Genomic DNA, 19005 nt, shown 5'->3' on the forward strand with positions numbered 1-19005 from the left:
GTTCACCTGTTGGCACCTGGAGTCCTGGACTGTTATCTTTCTCCCAAATTTTTATGCCAGCCGCCCTTATCATCTGGACCTCTTCTGGGGAAAATAATATACTCAGGATGGAATTCATTTCCCCCCAAGTGTAGATATTTGGACCTAGAAATTGATTCACTTGTTTGGCTATGCCCACTGGGTCCTCAACTAAATGCCCCAACTCTTTCTTGAATCCTCTTACCTCAGAAGCAGTTAGGGGAGCATTCACAAAGCCAACACCTCCCGCCACTCCTCCCATAGGAACCTCTCTGAGGGGAAAGAGTCTCTCTGCCTTGGAGGTCTTGGATCTGGTGCTACAGTATGGCCCATCTTCAGATGCCAAACTACTTTGAGGGACATCTGGGTTACCCTGAACTTTCTGCCCATCAGCAGGTGTATTTGCTGATAGCTGTCTATCGGGCGAGGAGGCATTTGTGTCCCAGGTAGAAGGAGGTAAAGGGACAGCAATATGAGGGGGAGAGGGACCTGAGTAGATATTAATCGGACCTGGAGAAGGGGTGGAGAATGCAGCAGGTGGAGTAGGCACTTGTGGTGGTGCAGAAGGGACTGGAGGAGATACTGGGTTTATCATAGCAGTAGCTGAAGAGGTGGAAGGAGGAGTTTGAGCAGGTGGTAATGAGATGGCAGCCGGGGGAGGAACCGGACCTGCCATTTGAGGTGCTTGAAGAAGAGGATTATAAGGTGGAGGGGCAGAAGGAGGCAAATAATCCAGGGGGTCCCATCTTTTACTAGTTCTATCATCCCCTCCTTCATTCCCCTCTTTCTTTGTACCTTACAAATTCGCACCCCTTCATCCCCAACAGCACTCTTTAACCAGCAAGCCACATACAATAATTGCTCAGGATCAGTATCCCCTCGAGCTGTCAGATAATTATTTAATTGTTGGCACATCCACTTATCCTTTGTCCCACACCAAGGCCATCCTCCTTGCACCTCTAATTCTGGCCACGCTTCCATACAATAATGGATCATTTTCACTTTATCTAATCCCTTCGTGGCCTCTATAGAATCCCATTTTACTAACAGTTCTCCTAAGGGACTACTAGGATGTATATCCCTCAGTCTCTTGCCAGTCTTTTTACTACTACAACATCCCATTTTTCAAGTCTCAATAATAAAAAAAATCCCGAAGGTGCATTTACTGACCGGGAATTTAAAAAAAACCTTCCTTGAGGAGCTCCAGCCTCCTCCACTGAACTTCAAATTTACTGCCTGATGCTCAGGACTTTATACTGAAACAACTGCCCAATCTCTTGATTGCCCAACTTCCCAGCGTCAGGTCTTACATCTATCGGGACTTAAACACACGAAGCCTCGGCCAAGAATCCGGGTCGTGCCTGACACCCTCAGTCAGGAGAAACAACTGCCTGATTTTTAGTTTGCCTAACCTGCCAATTTTTAGGCTTCACCGTATCAGGACTTAAAAGCAAACCGCAGCCTCCTTCGCTGGGGTTTGTGCCTGACTCCTTTGTCAGGACTTACTTTGCCTGCAGGGCTTGTGAAACACCCGAATCCTTCTCGGGACTGACAAATCTTACTCGAATCCTTCTCGAGACTTACAAAAGTGCCTGACCTCCCTTTGTCAGGACTTTGGGGTGCGTGCCACTCATACACAGTAATTCACTCCGCACGCCCGGAGTGGGGGGTCCCTTTATTCCCCCTTGGGAGACGACTTCGCTCACACTAATTCCACTCGCGTCCCCCTGTTCCTGGCCGCTTTTCTCGCGAAAAGCCAGAACCGCAGTACTGAGGGGTCCACTCTCTCTTCGAAGGTCCGGCTGCCGGCCCTCGTCTCACTCACACACACATGCGCACGTCTCCCACTCCCGCCACCGAGTTTCTCACCAGTCCGGTGCTCCGGTGCTCCTCTGCGTCGCTGTCCTGAGCTGGTCCCTCTGGTCCTGGTAGCCAGCTGTCCTCTGAAGATCCAAGATGGCCAGTCCTGAGTCCTCTTGCGGCGTGGCTATCCCGGACGAGAGCCCCAGCTGAAATAAACAAAAAGGGCCAAGAGACTTCTTCTCCTGTGTAATGCCTTTATTAAAAAGTGATCAGCTCAGGATTGGGCGGCTCGACGGTCTGCAGCGTCCGTCGTCTCTCCCAAGGCGACTCAGAGGAGGAGGATATGCGCAGCTCTGTCCACTAGGGGCAGAGTTTGGGGAAATCCAGTCCTCGTGGGAGCCTTTACGGCGTGATGTCCCCGTCAGATGTTGCCTCGGTCCGGGTCTCCAGAACCCCCAGTCCTGGCCCAGGGGATCTCGAGGACAGGGTGAGGAACGATGAAGGTTTCCCGCATCTCTGCAGGCCCAGCACCCTGCTCCTCACATCCAGACATCACTCCAGTCTCTCAACTCTTATTTGGCTCGTTGTTTTTGGGGTCTTCTCAGTACAGTGGAAGACCATGCTGCATTGGTCTTTGAGTCACTTTGCGTAACCCCCCCCCCCTTCTCAGGTGTCTTCACTATGAGAAAGGTACAACTTAGCCTCGGGCAAGGCTCTGCTGATACAAAAGGAGCGATTAGCCTCAACGACCCGTGATTACAATAACAAAACCCACAGAACTTGGGCAGGGCCAGTGGTCTGGCTGCCTTTTTGAAACTTTTTCTCATAAAAAAACATTAACCGAATTTTTGTTCATAACAACTATCGCAATGCTGCTCGGCCTGGGAGCAGCCGGAACGGCAACGGGTGCCTCAGCCCTAGGGACCCAGCATAAAGGACTGTCCCAACTGCAGGCAACGATTGACGAGGACCTGCAAAGGATCGAGAAATCCATCTCCTATCTAGAGAAGTCAGTCTCCTCACTCTCAGAAGTGGTCTTGCAGAACAGGCGAGGCTTGGACCTCCTGTTCATGCAGCAAGGAGGCCTGTGTGCCGCCTTGAAAGAGGAGTGCTGTTTCTATGCAGACCACACGGGAGTCGTGAGAGACTCCATGGCAGAACTCCGGAACCGACTGGCTCAGAGGCAGAAAGACAGGGAAGCCCAACAGGGCTGGTACGAGTCCTGGTTCAATCAATCACCTTGCCTAACCACTCTGATTTCTGCCCTGATAGGTCCATTGGCGATGCTGTTTCTAACAGTCACCTTCGGACCATGCCTGCTGACAAGCTAGTCTCGTTCGTTCAGAGCCACCTTGAACGGACCAACATCCTGTTCATAGGGCGACGACAACTGCTGTGAATTCAACCAGGGAATTCAACCAAAGAACACTGCCAGTCAAATGATTTTCCAAACTTGTTTGGCAAAAGCATACTCAGGTTTCCGAAAGCCCCTTTCCCTTGTCAAGTTACAACCTTATACCTCATTTCAGTACCTATGTACATGACTACTTCATTCATTTGTGAAAAGGGGGGGCAGATGTGGTAGCTAGGGAAGAGGTGCTGCGGAAGATTGCCGCGATGTCACGGAAAGCCAGGACCCTCTGTTCCCCGTAGATAAGACCCTCAGTTACTCATAGATAAGAAATTAACATAGGAATGTGGCCCCACTAACAATAGGAATGTTGCCCCATAGAAGCCAGTAACTTTCCACTCCTTACCCAGTACTTTTCCATTCCCTACTAACCATAGATAAGGAAGAATAAACCCCTTTAGACGTACAGACCCCTAAGACTATAAGACCCCAGGAGAAGAAGTAATAAACGCCTTTTGACCGTCCACCACATTGGTGTCTGCGTATGTCATTGTCCCGAACGGCCCTGGAGAGTGGGCTGTCGAGCTGTACCTCAGAACCAGGTCGCCTGCCTTGATATAGAAGGCAACACCGCAACCACAGTTCTTGAAACACAAACCACGGCACCTTACCCTTGCAAACAAAACTAAGCTGCCCCACTTATGAATGGCAGATTGCAGGAGTAACTTTTTATTATAAAACCAGCCCGACTTGGCACTGGTGCCACTCTGGGTCTGGGAACCATCCTGCGTATCGTGGATTCTAAGGAGCCAGCTGGCCACTCACAGCCACAGGCCCCCAAACACAAACCACGGCCTTTTTCTCTGGCAAACAAAACTCAGTTGCCCTGCTTCTGGATGGCAGATTTCAGGAGGCACTTGGTACAATCAAACCAGCCCGACTTGGCATTGGTGCCACCTTGGGTTTGGGAATCATCCTGCCTCTCGTAGATTTTCAGGAGCCAGCCGGGCACTGCCATCATAGGCCCCCAGGCACAAACCTCGGCCTGTTTCCCTGGCAAACAAAACTCACCTGCCCTGCTTCTGAATGGCAGATTGCAGGAGCCACTTGGGACTATCAAAACAGCCCAAATTGGCACTGGTGCCACCTTCGGTCTGGGAACCATCCTGCGTATCGTAGATTTTCAGGAGCCAGCCAGCCACTCACGGCAATAGGACGCAAACAAAAACCACGGCCCATTTCCCTGGCAAAAAAAGCTCACCTGCCCCACTTCTCGATGGCAGATATCAGTAGCCACTTGGTACTATCAAACCAGCCCGACTTGGCAGTGGCGCCACCTTGGGGCTGGGAACCATCCTGCGGAAGCTGTTTTGCACAACTTTTCTTTTCTTCCTGCCAAACACTTGGCAGACCTCCGTGCAACGTCTAGAACACGATGGGAGTTGTTTTCTGTGCTGGCACAGTTTTTCCTAGCCAGACTTAGTGGAAAAGCTTTCTGCTAAGATGTAGACTACAAAAGACGCTAAACACGAAAGTACGATGCTCTCCGGAGATAAAAGCCGCTCCCAGGCGTCTTTCGGCAGAAGCCGCGCTAAGGAGAGCACTGTGACCGGCACAATCGTCATTGCGCGAAGTAGCCGCTTCTTCGCCTCCGGGAGCCGGAGATAGCGGCAGTTTCAGGAAGGTGAAGAAGGAAGCTGTACAACACTGTGATTGTGTGCGCAGCTTGCCAACTGATAGAAAACAGTACTGTTGCACTCTCCTGACTTTTCCAATCACATGAACATTCGATTGGAAGCTGTTTTGGACAACTTTTCTTTTCTTCCTGCCAAACACATGGGAGACCTCCATGCAACTTCTAGAACACGATGGAAGTTGTTTTCTGTGCTGGCACAGCTTTTACATTCCAGACAAAGTGGAAAAGCTTTTTGCTATGATGTAGACGAGAAGAGACGCTAAAGACGAAGGTGCGATGCTCTCCGGAGCTAAAAGCCGCTCCCGGGCGTCTTTCGGCAGAAGCCGCGCTAAGGAGAGCACTGTGACTGGCACAATCGTCTTTGCGCGAAGAAGCCGCTTCTTCGCCTCCGGGAGCCGGAGAGAGCGGCAGCTTCGGAAAGGTGAAGAAGGAAGCTGTACAACACTGGGATTGCGTGCGCAGCTTGCCAACTGATAGAAAACAGTACCTTTGCACTCTCCTGACTTTTCCAATCACATGAACATTCGATTGGAAGCTGTTTTGGACAACTTTTCTTTTCTTCCTGCCAAACACTTGGCAGACCTCCGTGCAACGTCTAGAACACGATGGGAGTTGTTTTCTGTGCTGGCACAGTTTCTCCTTGCCAGACATAGTGGAAAAGCTTTTTGCTAAGATGCAGACTGCAAGAGCGACTAGGGACTGGATGTAAGCAAATGACACCCATCTTCAAAAAAGGCAATTAGGGGGACTCGCTATAGTACAAACCAGCCAGCCTCTTTTTTATCCCCAGGAAGTTGATGAAGCAGCTCTTCCTGGAAAACCTTGCCAGACACATGAAAGACGACAAAATAATGTAGTTCGCATGATTTTTCAGGGGAATTTCATGCTGAACATCACTTTAAACTCCTCTGATGAATCAACTTGATTGGTAGATGAAGGGAATATTATCTGCCTGGGCTTCAGGGAGGTTTTTGACATATCTCTACATGGCAGCACACATACATATGGAAGCAATAGTGCAAAGGGGAGGGAATCAGTGTCTTTTCAGTGATGCTGAGTGAAAAGACAAGAGGCAGTGGGCACACACTGAAATACAGGAGATTGCCTTTGAACATCAGTAAATGATTCTTTACTGTGAGGGTGACTGAACCACGGCACAGACTGCCCAGAAAGATTGTGGAGCCTGGATCTTTGAAGACATTAAAAGTACACCCAGATAGAATCCTGGGCAAGAGGCTCTAGGTATCCTGGTTTAGGCAGGGGGGTTGTGCCTGGTTAGCCCCACCAACCCCTTCCACTCTCATTCATTCTGTGCTAGTGAATTCTCTTCAAGATGCATTTCAAGCACTGGCATGACCAAGTTATGTGCAGACAGAGATCCAAATGGACATGGCATCTAAGTTCCTTAAGCAGTGTTCAAGAAGAATGTAAAATTCTGGCACAAGTGTCTCTTCCCTAACTGAATCCCTTTCATGGGAAAAGTCCCAGCTCTAGAAAGATCTTCTGATACGCATGCTTAAGACTGACACTGGCTGAGCAAATTTCTCCCTACGTGTATCTAAGACCAGTTAGGATCTTCACCCAAAGTGCTGTCAACATAGTCACAGAATGCCTATTGTTAAGAAGTGACAACTTCCATCAGAATGGCAACCATTGGTCCACAAAATGGATTAATGGATGGGAATTATCTACGTGGGTTAAAAACAAAAATAAAGAGTTGGTCTTTATTTATCAATTTCATTGCAATATTGATAAGGGAAGAAAAAGACCTAAGTCCTTGACTTTCTTAACTCGAGGAAAGATTTTAAAAATTCCTTGTAAAAATGTATGATCACAATCAGACTATTGAAACCATTTCAGTTGGGAAAAAGTTCCAAAATTGTCTAGATAGTGGCAAAGAAGCCAAGAAAACAGGAAAGAAACAAAAAGAGAGCAAAAGAGTCAGCTTCAGTGTACAAGCTGGTTCTAGAAGTAGTCTGCTGGGGAAAGGAACCCCCAGTTGAATTTCCAATGTATTCCTGCGCTTGATTCAGTAACTGGTCAATGTAAAAACCAATCCTTTTGTACAACTTCTTCCAGCAACAAAAACTCCAACAGGTTGACACTACCATCATGTCTGTTCCAGACATATTTAAAAGAGAAATGATGATTTTCTTGAAAACCTACTTGCATAAAAGTTGCAAGATGGTGGAGGGATTCCCACATCCTCCTTCCTCCATCTGGTTTGAAAGTATATTTGATAAAATATGCAACAAAGCACATGATTTATAAGGTAGAGTCAAATGGATGATTTGGGAATTGATCTCTTGTTGATAGTAAACTTCATATCCACTCTGTGTGACCTTTTTAAAACAAAATGTGGAGCTGAGGCATGAATCTGCCACAACAATTGTAAAGCAAACATACACACTCCCCTTCCCATGCCCCCCCTTCCACACACACCTAGGCACACACAGAGATCAGCATAGCAGATCATGAACACCTTGGAAAAGACTGAAATGCTAAATGCCTCTCTTTATGGGCAAAAGAGCTGGTGCTATAATGCCTGTTACAAAAATTCTGTTTAATATTTAGCTCCTATTTAAAACACAGCTTTTCATTTCATTCTATTTACAGAATATTTTCATTTCATTTGTTTCTTTAAATTACTTAATTCTCACCTGTTGTATGTCTAGGAATATTTTCTTCGAAAAATAGAAAAAAATAGATGATATCTTTTCAGCAGAAAACATTGGTTGATACAATTTTAAACCATCATGATATGGAAGAATTCTTCTGTCCCTCTCGAAGGTGGAAGAAGCATTTGGATCACAGATCATCTACAATGAAATACTTGACATGTTTAAGATGCTTTCAATCAATTTTGATCATCAATTGCTTATTCGTTGTAAACAGTAATTTTTCAGTGAAGGGAAAGTGTGTGTGGTATATCTACATGATGTGTTCAAACCCAGTTCCTACTAATGGCCAGGCTGAATTCCAGTAAATAATGTCCCGAATGATATTTTGCCGCCTTCTTTGGCACTTCATGAAATCTTACCATGATGAAGTGCTGAAACACAGAGATTTTCTCTTAGAGAGTGTCTCATGTTGTAACCCATCCCATGGATTTTATGCTGTAATTCTTATCTCTTTTAAAATTTGCTATCTTCTGTACAGTTTTCATGAAACTTTCTGTTACAGTAGTGAATATCACAGATAAATGTCATTTTGGACAACTTTGAATTTACCCCAAGAGCTGAGAGAAAACTTGCTCCTATACTTCAATCCGAGTTTCTTCTATAGTCCAACTTTGTTTCTCTACCATCAAGCTTCTCCTTTGTTGCTGCTCCAAGCCCCGTCCAAGCTGACCTTGAATACTTTCAGGGATGGGACACCCACAACTTCTCTGGGCAACCTGTTCCAGTGTTCCAGCACTCCCACAGTAAAAAAGGCCTTCCTTTCATCTAATATGTGTAGGAAATCATAAATCTAGGCATAGAAACTTGGAGTGCAAATTTGAAATTCTTTGGATTTGAAGCACATTTTATATGAATACTGACTTACAGATGACTAAAACCTCTCAGATGCTCTCAGAGAAAAAGCTTTTCTTGCAGACTAAGTTGTGGTTGATGTAGAACACTAGCATAAGTGAAAGTTTTTCTGGGCATCGGGGCAGCACCTTCTCCATGGATTTGTGTGCAGAATGCATTTTATCCAAACTGGAAAATAGATCCCAGCTCTGTTCTATTCATCATTCTTACTACATCAGGCCTGAAGATTCTGTGAAAAGTAGCCTGTGGACCTTGAAAATAGCGCATCTGAAACAGATGAGAGGTGATGGAGAAGTTGAGGGAGAGAAGAAAGGGCATATGGCCCAGTACAGACACCAGAAAGTATTCCTTCACGTGATCATGGCAGATTGCAGGAGCCACTTGGTAATATCAAAATAGCCAGACTTGGCACTGGTGCCACCTTGGGTTTGGTTTCCATCCTGGGTATTGTGGATTTTCAGGAGCCAGCCGGACAGTCCCAGCCATAGGCCACCAAACACAAACCACGGCCCTTTTCTCTGGCAAAAAAAACTCACCTGCTCCGCGTCTGGATGGCAGATTGCAGGAGGCATTTGGTACTATCAAACCAGCCCGACTTGTCACTGGTGCCACCTTGGGTCTGGGAACCATCCTGCGTATCGTGGATTTTGAATAGCCTGCCGGCCACTCCCAGCCACAGGCCCACAATCAGAAACCACGGCCCTTTTCCCTTGCAAACAAAACTCAGCTGCCCTGCTTCTGGATGGCAGATTGCAGTAGCCACTTAGAACTATCAAACCAGCCAATCTTGGCACTGGTGCCGCCTTTGGTCTGGGAACCATCCTGCGTATCGTGGATTTTCAGGAGCCAGCCGGCCACTCAAACACAAACAGGCCACCAAACACAAACCAAGGCCCTTTACTCTGGAAAACAAAACTCAGCTGCCCCACTTCTGGGCGGAAGATTGCAGGAGCCACTTGGAACAATCAAACCAGCCCGACTTGGCACAGGTGCCACCTTGGGTCTGCAAAGCATATCAAGGATTTTCAGGAGCCAGCCGGCCACCCTAAGCCACCGTTGTTGAAACAAAAACCACGGCCCTTTCCCCTTGGAAACAAAACACAGCTGCCCTGCTTCTGCATGGCAGATTGCAGGAGGCACTTGGTACTATCAAAAAAGCCTGACTTGGTGCTGGTGCCACCTTGGGTCTGCAAAACCATCTTGCGTATCGTGGATTTTCAGGGGCCAGCCGGCCACTCCCAGCCATAGGCGCCCAAACACAAACCACAGCCCGTTTCCCTGGCAAACATAACTCACCTGCCCCGCTTAGGGATGGCAGATTAAAGGAGCCACTTGGTATTATCAAGCCAGCCCGACTTTGCAGTGTTGCCACCATGGGTCTGGGAAACATCCTGCGTATCGTGGATTTTAAGGAGCTAGCAGGTCACTCCCTGCCACAGGCTGCAAAAAATAAACCTCGGCCCGTTTCCCTGGCAAACAGAACTCACCAGCGGCACTTGTGGATGGCAGATTGCACGAGCCACTTGGGACTATCAAACCAGCCCGACGTGGCACTGGTGCCACCCTGGCTCAGGGAAAACTCCCGTGTATAATAGATTTTCAGAAGCCAGACGGACACGCCAGGCCATAGTCCCCCAAACACAAACCTCCTCCCGTTCCCTGGAAAACAAAACTCACCTGCCCCGCTTCTGGATGGCAGATTGCAGGAGCCACTTGGTATTATCAAAAAAGCCTGACTTGGCACTGGTGCCACCTTGGGTCTGGGAACCATCCTGCGTATCGTAGATTGTCAGGAGCCAGCTGGCCTCTCACAGCCATTGGCGCCCGATCACAAACCACAGCCCTTTTCTCTGGCAAAAAAAAACTTAGCTGCCCCGCTTCTGGATGGCAGATTGATGGAGCCACTTCTTACTATTAAACCAGCCCTACTTGGCATTGGTGCCACCTTGGGACTGGGAACCATCCTTCATAATGAGGATTTTCAGGAGCCAGCCTGCCCCTCCCAGCCACAGGCCCCCAAACACAAACAACGGCGCTTTTCCCTGGAAAACAAAACTCGCCTGCCAACTTTTTGATGGCAGATTGCAGGAGCCACTTGGTACTATCAAACCAGCCCAACTTGGCACTGGTGCCACCATGGGTGTGGTAACCATCCTGCCTATCGTAGCTTTTCAGGAGCCAGCCAGTCACTCCCAGCCATAGGCCCCCAGACACAAACCTCGGCCTGTTTCCCTGGCAAGGAAAACTCAGCTGCCAAGCTTCTGGATGGCAGATGGCACGAGCCACTTGGTACAATCAAACCAGCCCGACTTGGCAGTGTTGCCACCATGGGTCTGGGAAACATTTGGTGTTTCGCGGATTTTAAGGAGCTAGCCAGTCACTCCCTGCCACAGGCAGCAAAAAATAAACATCGGCCCGTTTCCCTGGCCAACAAAACTCACCTGGCCCACTTTTGGATGGCAGATTGCACGAGCCACTTGGTAATAACAAACCAGCCCGACTTGGCAGTGTTTCCTCCATGGGTCTGGGAAACATCCTGCGTATCATGGATTTTCAGGAGCTATCCGGTCACTTCCTGACACCGGCTGCCAAAAAAAAACTCGGTCCTAATCCCTGGCAAATAAAAGTCACCTGCCCCACTTTTGGATGGCAGATTGCTCGAGACACTTGGAACTGCCAAATAAACCAGACTTGGCAGTGTTGCCCCTTTGGGTCTCGGAGCCATCCTGCATAAAATAGATTTTAAAGAGCCAGCCGGAAACTCCCAGCCACAGGCCCCGAAAGAAAAACCATGACCCTTTCCCCGTGCAAACAAAACTCACCTGCCCTGCTTCTGGATGGCAGACTGCAGGAGCTAGTTGGTACTATCAAACCAGCCCGACTTGGCGCTGGTGCCACCTTGGGTCTGGGAAGCATCCTGCGTATAGTGGATTTTCAGGGTCCAGACGGCCTCTCACAGCCAGAGGCACCCAAACACAAACCACGGCCCTTTTCCCTGGCAAACAAAACTCACCAGCCCAGCCTCTGGATGGCAGATTGCAGGAGCCAGTTTGTACTATCAAACCAGCCCGAGTTGGCACTGGTGCACCTTGGGTCTGGAACCATCCTGCCTATCGTGGATTTTCAGGAGCCAGCCGGCCACTCCCAGACACAGGCCCCAAAACGAAAACGACGGCCCTTATCTCTGGCAAACAAAACTCAGCTGCCCCGCTTCTGCATGGCAGATTGCAGGAGCCACTTGGTACTATGAAACCAGTCCATCTTGGTACTGGTGCCAGCTTCGGTATGGGAACCATCCTACGTATCGTGGATTTTCAGGAGCCAGCCAGCCACTCCCAGCCATAGGCCCCCAGACTCAAACCTCGGCCCGTTTCCCTGACAAACAAAACTCAGCTGTCCCATGTGTGGATGGCAGATTGCAAGAACCACTTGGGACTGTAAAACCAGCCTGACTTGGCACTGGTGCCAACTTGGGTCTGGGAACCATCTTGCGTATCGTAGATTTTCCAGAACCAGACAGACACTGCAGGCCATAGGCCCCCGACACAAACCTCGGCCTATTTCCCTGGCAAACAAAACTCAGCTGCCCCACTTTTTGATGGCAGATTGCACGAGCCACTTGGGACTGTCAAACCAGCCCGAGTTGGCAGTGTTGCCACCATGGGTCTGGGAACCATCCTGCGTATGGTTGATTTTCAGGAGCTAACCGGTCACTCCCTGACACAGGCTACCAAAAAAAAACTCGGCACTTTTCCCTGGCAAACAAAAGTCACCTGCCCCGCTTCTGGATGGCAGATTGCTGGAGCCACTTGGAACTGCCAAATAGACCTGACTTGGCAGTGTTGCCCCTTTTGGTCTCGGAGCCATCCTGCATGCAAATGATTTTAAAGAACCAGCAGGCCACTCTCAGCCAAAGACCCCGAAAGAAAAACCATGGCCCTTTCCCCTTCCAAACAAAACTCACCTGCCCTGCTTCTGGATGGCAGACTGCAGGAGCTAGTTGGTACGTTCAAACCAGCCCGACTTGGCAGTGGTGCCACCTTGGGTCTGGGAACCATCCTGCGTATCACGGATTTTCAGGAGCCAGCAAGCCACTCCCAGCCACAGGCCTCCAAACACAAACCACGGCCCTTTTCCATTGCAAACAAAACTCACTTGCCCCGCTTCTGGATGGCAGATTGGAGGAGCCACTTGGTACAGAAAAACAACCCCGACTTGGCACTGGTGCCAACTTGGGTCTGGGAACCATCCCGCATATCGTAGATTTTAAGGACCAGCCGCCCACTCCGGGCCTTAGGACCCCAGACACATACTTTGGCCCGTTTCCCTAGCAAGCAAAACTCACCTGCCCAGCTTCTGGATGGCAGATTGCAGGAGGCATTTGGTACTATCAAACCAGACTGTCTTGGCACTGGTGCCAACTTGGGTCTGGGCACCATCCTGCGTATCGTGGATTTTCAGCGTCCGCCCTGCCCCTCACAGCCATAGGCGCCCAAACACAAACCTCGGCCATTTTCCCTGGCAAACAAAACTCACCTGCCCTGCTTCTGGATGGAAGGTTGCAGGAGCCACTTGGTACTATCAAACCAGCCTGTCTTCGTACTGGTGCCACCTTGGGTCCGGGAACCATCCTGCTGTTATGGTTTGGGCCTGGCAAAGCCAGAGCCCCCATGAGTGCACCTTCTCCCCGGTGTCTGCTGTGAGATGTGACCAGGAATAAGCAAAGCAGGCTCCATACTTAAACATAAAGAAAATTATTTTAACTAAGCTACACACAAACAATTACTAAACTACACACAAAAGAAGAAACAAAGGAAAAAAAAACACTAGGGAAATGAAAACCTCACAAAAAACACTCTCCCCCTCCTCCCCCCTAAATTCCCAATACAATACATCCTCCAAAATCACCAATTCTAGGTCCAACAGCACCCTTTAAATTGCTCAAACTTTCAGCTCCTCAAAAGGAGAGGGAGTCCTTCCATGTGTCATGGTGGCCTCTTCCGTCCTTGTTCCCGTGCTCTCACCACCGAACAGGGATCAGGGCTGCTTCCAGGGTTGTCTTTTTTTAAGGATGCTTTGTCCAGTTCCAGAAAAGCACAGTATCTCACCTTCCCACCTTTGGGACATCTGTCCCCCCCATATTTTATATACCCCCTGGGGCCGAGGGGTACCCACACTGAATCTTCTTTGGCACTGGGAAATTTCTCCCCCTGGACTCAGTCTCTGTATCACACGGAAACATGGCTCTGTCCATGGCTACACGAAAGAGTCCAGCATAACATGCCACTCCATCTTCTGCATTCTTTCAACATCTCTCACTCTCTCTCTCTGGTCCAGACCTCCATCACTCGTTCTTTTCTTTCGTCCTCCTCCACTCTTATCACTCGTCTAGGGAGGGTTAATGTTCTGTAAGGCTTTCATTGTCCAAAAAAGGGTTAAAAATCTCCTCCAGGCGGCTGGACTCCTGGCTGCACCCACCCCCATCTCCTCAGCTGGGCTGCCTGCTGCCCGCACATATTTACTGAATTTCAAGGTGACAACACAGGCTGCACTCTCTCTCTCTCTGTCTCCAAAAGGGGGGGGGAATGGCTGCCCGATGTCTCTTGTTGCTCTCCACCCTTTCATCCTCCAAGGCCTCCTCACTCCCATCTCTGTCCAGGCCCAGGCCTACCGCATGGCTGCACCTCCCCTGCCCAGCAGCAGCGGCTGGACGGGGGAGAGATCCGACCTCGGTCCCTCGAAGTCCCAAGAGAGCCTCCCAGGGCCGAAGCTCTGCTTTTAACCCCTGGGTGTTCTCGGAGGTGTGTCCTAAAACCCACTGGCTATACCAGGTGCCAATATCAAAATCCAAGCACCCATTGGTTTGACCACAACATCCCAGAATTCCCACTTCTTCCTGGTCAAACCACCACATTAGTGTCGTGGGTTGACAGCATTTATCCCAATATCGTGTGTTGTGTCTGGCAGCTGTGCCTTTTCTCTCTTCTCCCCCCCTCCCGTCCGTCTTGCTGCAGCGGGGTGGGGAAGAGAGGGGGGGAGTGTTTGACCAGGCCTTTTTGCTTTTGGCTTTTTGCTGCTTGGCTTGGCTAGCCGCTTTGCTTGCTTGCTTTCTGCTTTTTGCGCTGTTTTTTTTTTCTTTTCTTTTGTTCCCTCTTTCTTACCCTCCCCTGAAGATACTGGACCAGCTCCGGACCTGACCTGAGACGTCCAGGACACCTGGAGCTTGCAAGAGAAGCCTGGCGCCCTCACAACACAGTCTGTTTCTTTCCTTTTCTTGTGTTGGGGAGTGTTCTTTTGTTACTTGTAAATAAATAGGTTTTGTTTTCCACTTTGCTCCTCCGAGAAATTCCTTCCCAAACCCGGTGTTGGGGGAGGGGTGGTTGAAGGTTTGTTTTGTTTTGGGGACTCCCTTTTGGACATTTCCCCTAATTTGTCCTAAACCAGGACAATATACTTTTTGGTGCGTTGGCCGGGAAACGGAGGCCAAAAAACAGTGGAAAAAAAATCTATAACAATAATATTTTGGTTTTGGCTATTTTATGGGCATATTGGGGATTCATAATGTCATTTGGAGTGGAAGCTTGCCGGTATTTCTGGTCCCTAGGGGTTTTTGAAGTTTTAATACTTTTGTGGTCCCTAGGGTTATTTCCTTACCCAAAAATAGCTCTGATGTTGTCCCTAATAAGTAGCTTTTGTAAGCGGGGGGCACTAACCAGAATAGTCATTGTGCTGGTCTTATGTGTGATGATGTGTCGGATAAAAATGCCGGACTTTATTTCAGGAATGTATGGATTGTTTTTATGGCTGTGTACTCAGTTTGTTTGGGGAGAAGAAGGGGAAGGGGCTTTTCAGCCTTTGTCTTCCTTCTTGTCCTCCAAATTTTTGACATCTCTATTAGAAAATACTGAATTTCCCCTGAGTTTGAAAGAAACCACCTTTCTGGCATTTAATTTATTAAGCCTTTTCTATACTGTCTGGAGTGTGTATAAAATGAAGACTGAGATTTCTAGAGGGGTTAGAGACACTCCTGACTTAGGAGTAAAATAAAGCAGGAAAAATCTTGACTGGAGTGGGAAATGGGAGGACATGGGCCAGACTTTAAAGGAATTTTCCGATCCTATAGACTGGGACTTTCCATCTGATCAAATTCAGGATCCAGTCGAGGTGGCAAAGTATTTGAGGAAGAAGTGCCATGGTAATACTAAGGAGGAAAGGATTACTGCAGTGAGCTGGGCCTTGGCGTTTGTTTACCGTACTCTGCTAGATAGCAGATAGCAGCAGATAGCAGAAAGGGAACAGGGAGATAAGTCAGTTACTATCCCAGTGACCCAGGCTGCAGCTAACATCCCAGGCTCCAGGCTAGCAGCTGAATCAGACAATAGGCCCCACACCATGGCTGTTGCAGCTAATACAAGAGGTGGAAAGTGTAAAGGCAAGACTGATCGAAAGGTGGAGGATGATGATGATGATGCAGGAGAAGGACCCTCACCAAAATCAGAGGCCACATCAAGGGGCACAGAATCTGGAGCTAATATTGAGTCCTTTTCTCTGAAGGACCTCAGAGGCCTAAGAAAGGATTACAGACGACAACCTGACGAATCTATAATTAGTTGGTTAGTCCGCCTTTGGGATGCTGCAGGGGAGGTTACGATTTTGGATGGTACTGAAGCGAGGCATTTGGGATCCCTGTCACATGATCCTGTCATTGATCAAGGTATGATGAGGGGGGCTAACCCTCACAGCCTCTGGGAACGGGTCCTAAGAAGCGTAGCAGAACGATACCTGTGTACGGATGATCTCTATATGCAGCAGACACGGTGGAAGACCATAGAACAGGGGATCCAACGCCTGAGAGAGATGGCGGTGGCAGAGCTCATTTTCTCAGATGATACAACAACTAGGAATCCGGACCTGGTACCATGCACACCTGTAATGTGGAGGAAACTTGTGCGACTTGGGCCACCTGAATACGCTTCTGCCCTAGCGATAATGAAGCGGGATGATACATATGAGACTGTGCTCGATATGGCAAAGAAGCTTCGAGCATATGCAGATGCTGTGCATGGCCCAACTCATGCCAGAATTGCAGCAGTGGAAACCCGACTGCAGAAACTAGAGGACAAAATAGAGGAGAATCATAGAAACTCCGGGAAGAGATTAAGGAGGACCTTATTCAAATCTCAGCTGTACAAATTAGAAGCCCTGGTGTCCAACGCTGGCGCTCCTTTGATGGGGAGAGAAGGTACATCCCACGGGCTGAGTTATGGGCTTTTCTGCGTGAGTCTGGAGAAGACATGAGGAGATGGGATTAAAAACCCACCGCTGCTTTGGCACAATGGGTGCATGATTTGAAGAAAAGAGAAAGTATCACCAAAAGGATAGCAGCTCCGGTCGCTCGTAGCCGAGATGTTAAGTATGCTGATGACGATGACATGTCTGATCCCCTTGAAGGAACTTCTAAGACATATGCCCAAGGAAAGAAGGACAATCTGGCTTAGAGGGGCCCTGCCTCCAGCCAGGAAGAGGCACGGGAGAACCGGGTTTTCTGGAAGGTGTGGATCAGATGGCCTGGCACATCAGAGCCACAAGACTATGAAGCATTGGTTGACACTGGATCACAGTGTACCTTAATGCCATCGGAACACGTGGGGACAGAACCTGTTTCCATTGCTGGAGTGACAGGGGGATCACAACAGTTGACTTTGTTGGAAGCTGAGGTGAGCTTGACTGGGAAGGAGTGGCAGGAACATCCAATTGTGACTGGTCCAGAGGCTCCGTGTATTTTGGGCATAGACTTCCTCCGGAATGGCTATTACAAAGATCCTAAGGGATTCAGGTGGGCTTTTGGAATAGCTGCAGTGGAGATAGAGGGTATTAAACAATTGAATACCTTGTCTGGACTATCAGAGAACCCATCTGCAGTAGGACTCTTGAAGGTAGAGGAACAACGAGTGCCAATTGCCACCTCAACAGTGCACCGCAGGCAGTACCGGACGAATCGAGATGCCGTGATCCCCATCCACAAAATGATCCGAGAGCTGGAGAGCCAAGGGGTGGATCTAACCATGGACAGTATCTCTCAGGTTATTCGTGACTGTGAGACGTGCGCTGCCATTAAGCAGGCCAAGCGGGTGAAGCCCCTCTGGTATGGGGGGCGGTGGTCTAAGTACAAATACGGGGAGGCCTGGCAGATTGATTGCATCACACTGCCTCAAACCCGCCAGGGCAAGCGCTATGTACTAACCATGGTAGAAGCCACCACGGGATGGCTGGAAACCTACCCTGTGTCTCATGCCACAGCCCGTAACACTATCTTGGGCCTTGAAAAGCAGGTCCTTTGGAGGCACGGTACTCCCGAGAGAATTGAGTCGGATAATGGGACTCATTTTAAAAACAATCTTATTAATACTTGGGCTAGGGAACATGGCATCGAGTGGATATACCATATCCCCTATCATGCACCAGCTGCAGGGAAAGTGGAAAGGTATAATGGATTGTTAAAAACCACCTTAAAAGCATTGGGTGGGGGGTCTTTAAAAAACTGGGAGCAGCATTTGGCAAAGGCTACCTGGTTAGTTAACACTCGAGTCTCCACCAACCGAGCGGGTCCTGCTCAGTCTGAGCTCCTTAATATAGTAGATGGGGATAAAGCCCCAGTGGTCCATGTCAGAGGTTTGTTGGGAAAGACAGTATGGATCAACCCTGCCTCGAGTACAGACAAACCCATCCGTAGGATTGTCTTTGCACAAGGACCAGGTTATACATGGTGGATAATGCAGAAAGATGGAACAACACGGTGTGTGCCTCAGGGAGACATGATTGTGGGATGAGACTCATATATGAATGTCATTGTTTGTTGAATGTGAGACAGAAGGAAACTGTAAGTGTCAAAGGTCTGAGCAAGTAAGATGAGAGGAATGCATAAGTGTCAAAGGTGTGAGTAAGTGAAATGAAAGTTTTTATTGTATATTCACGATATGGGATAAGGGGTGGAGTGTCGTGGGTTGACAGCCTTTATCCCAATATCGTGTGTTGTGTCTGACAGCTGTGCCTTTTCTCTCTTCCCCCCCCTCCCGGCCGTCTTGCTGCGGCGGGGCGGGGAAGAGAGGGGGGGAGTGTTTGACCAGGCCTTTTTGGCTTTTGGCTTTTTGCTGCTTGGCTTGGCTAGCCGCTTTGCTTGCTTGCTTTCTGCTTTTTGCGCTGTTTTTTTTTTCTTTTCTTTTGTTCCCTCTTTCTTACCCTCCCCTGAAGATACTGGACCGGCTCCGGACCTGACCTGAGACGTCCAGGACACCTGGAGCTTGCAAGAGAAGCCTGGCGCCCTCACAACACAGTCTGTTTCTTTCCTTTTCTTGTGTTGAGGAGTGTTCTTTTGTTACTTGTAAATAAATAGGTTTTGTTTTCCACTTTGCTCCTCCGAGAAATTCCTTCCCAAACCCGGTGTTGGGGGAGGGGTGGTTGGAGGTTTGGTTTGTTTGGGGGACTCCCTTTTGGAGATTTCCCCTAATTTGTCCTAAACCAGGACACTGCGTATCATAGATTTTCAGGAACCAGCGGACACTGCAGCCATGGGCCCAGCCATGGGCCCCCAAACACAAACCACG

The sequence above is a fragment of the Melospiza melodia genome (assembly GCF_035770615.1).
Source record: "Melospiza melodia melodia isolate bMelMel2 chromosome W unlocalized genomic scaffold, bMelMel2.pri SUPER_W_unloc_1, whole genome shotgun sequence".
NCBI lineage: Eukaryota > Metazoa > Chordata > Aves > Passeriformes > Passerellidae > Melospiza > Melospiza melodia.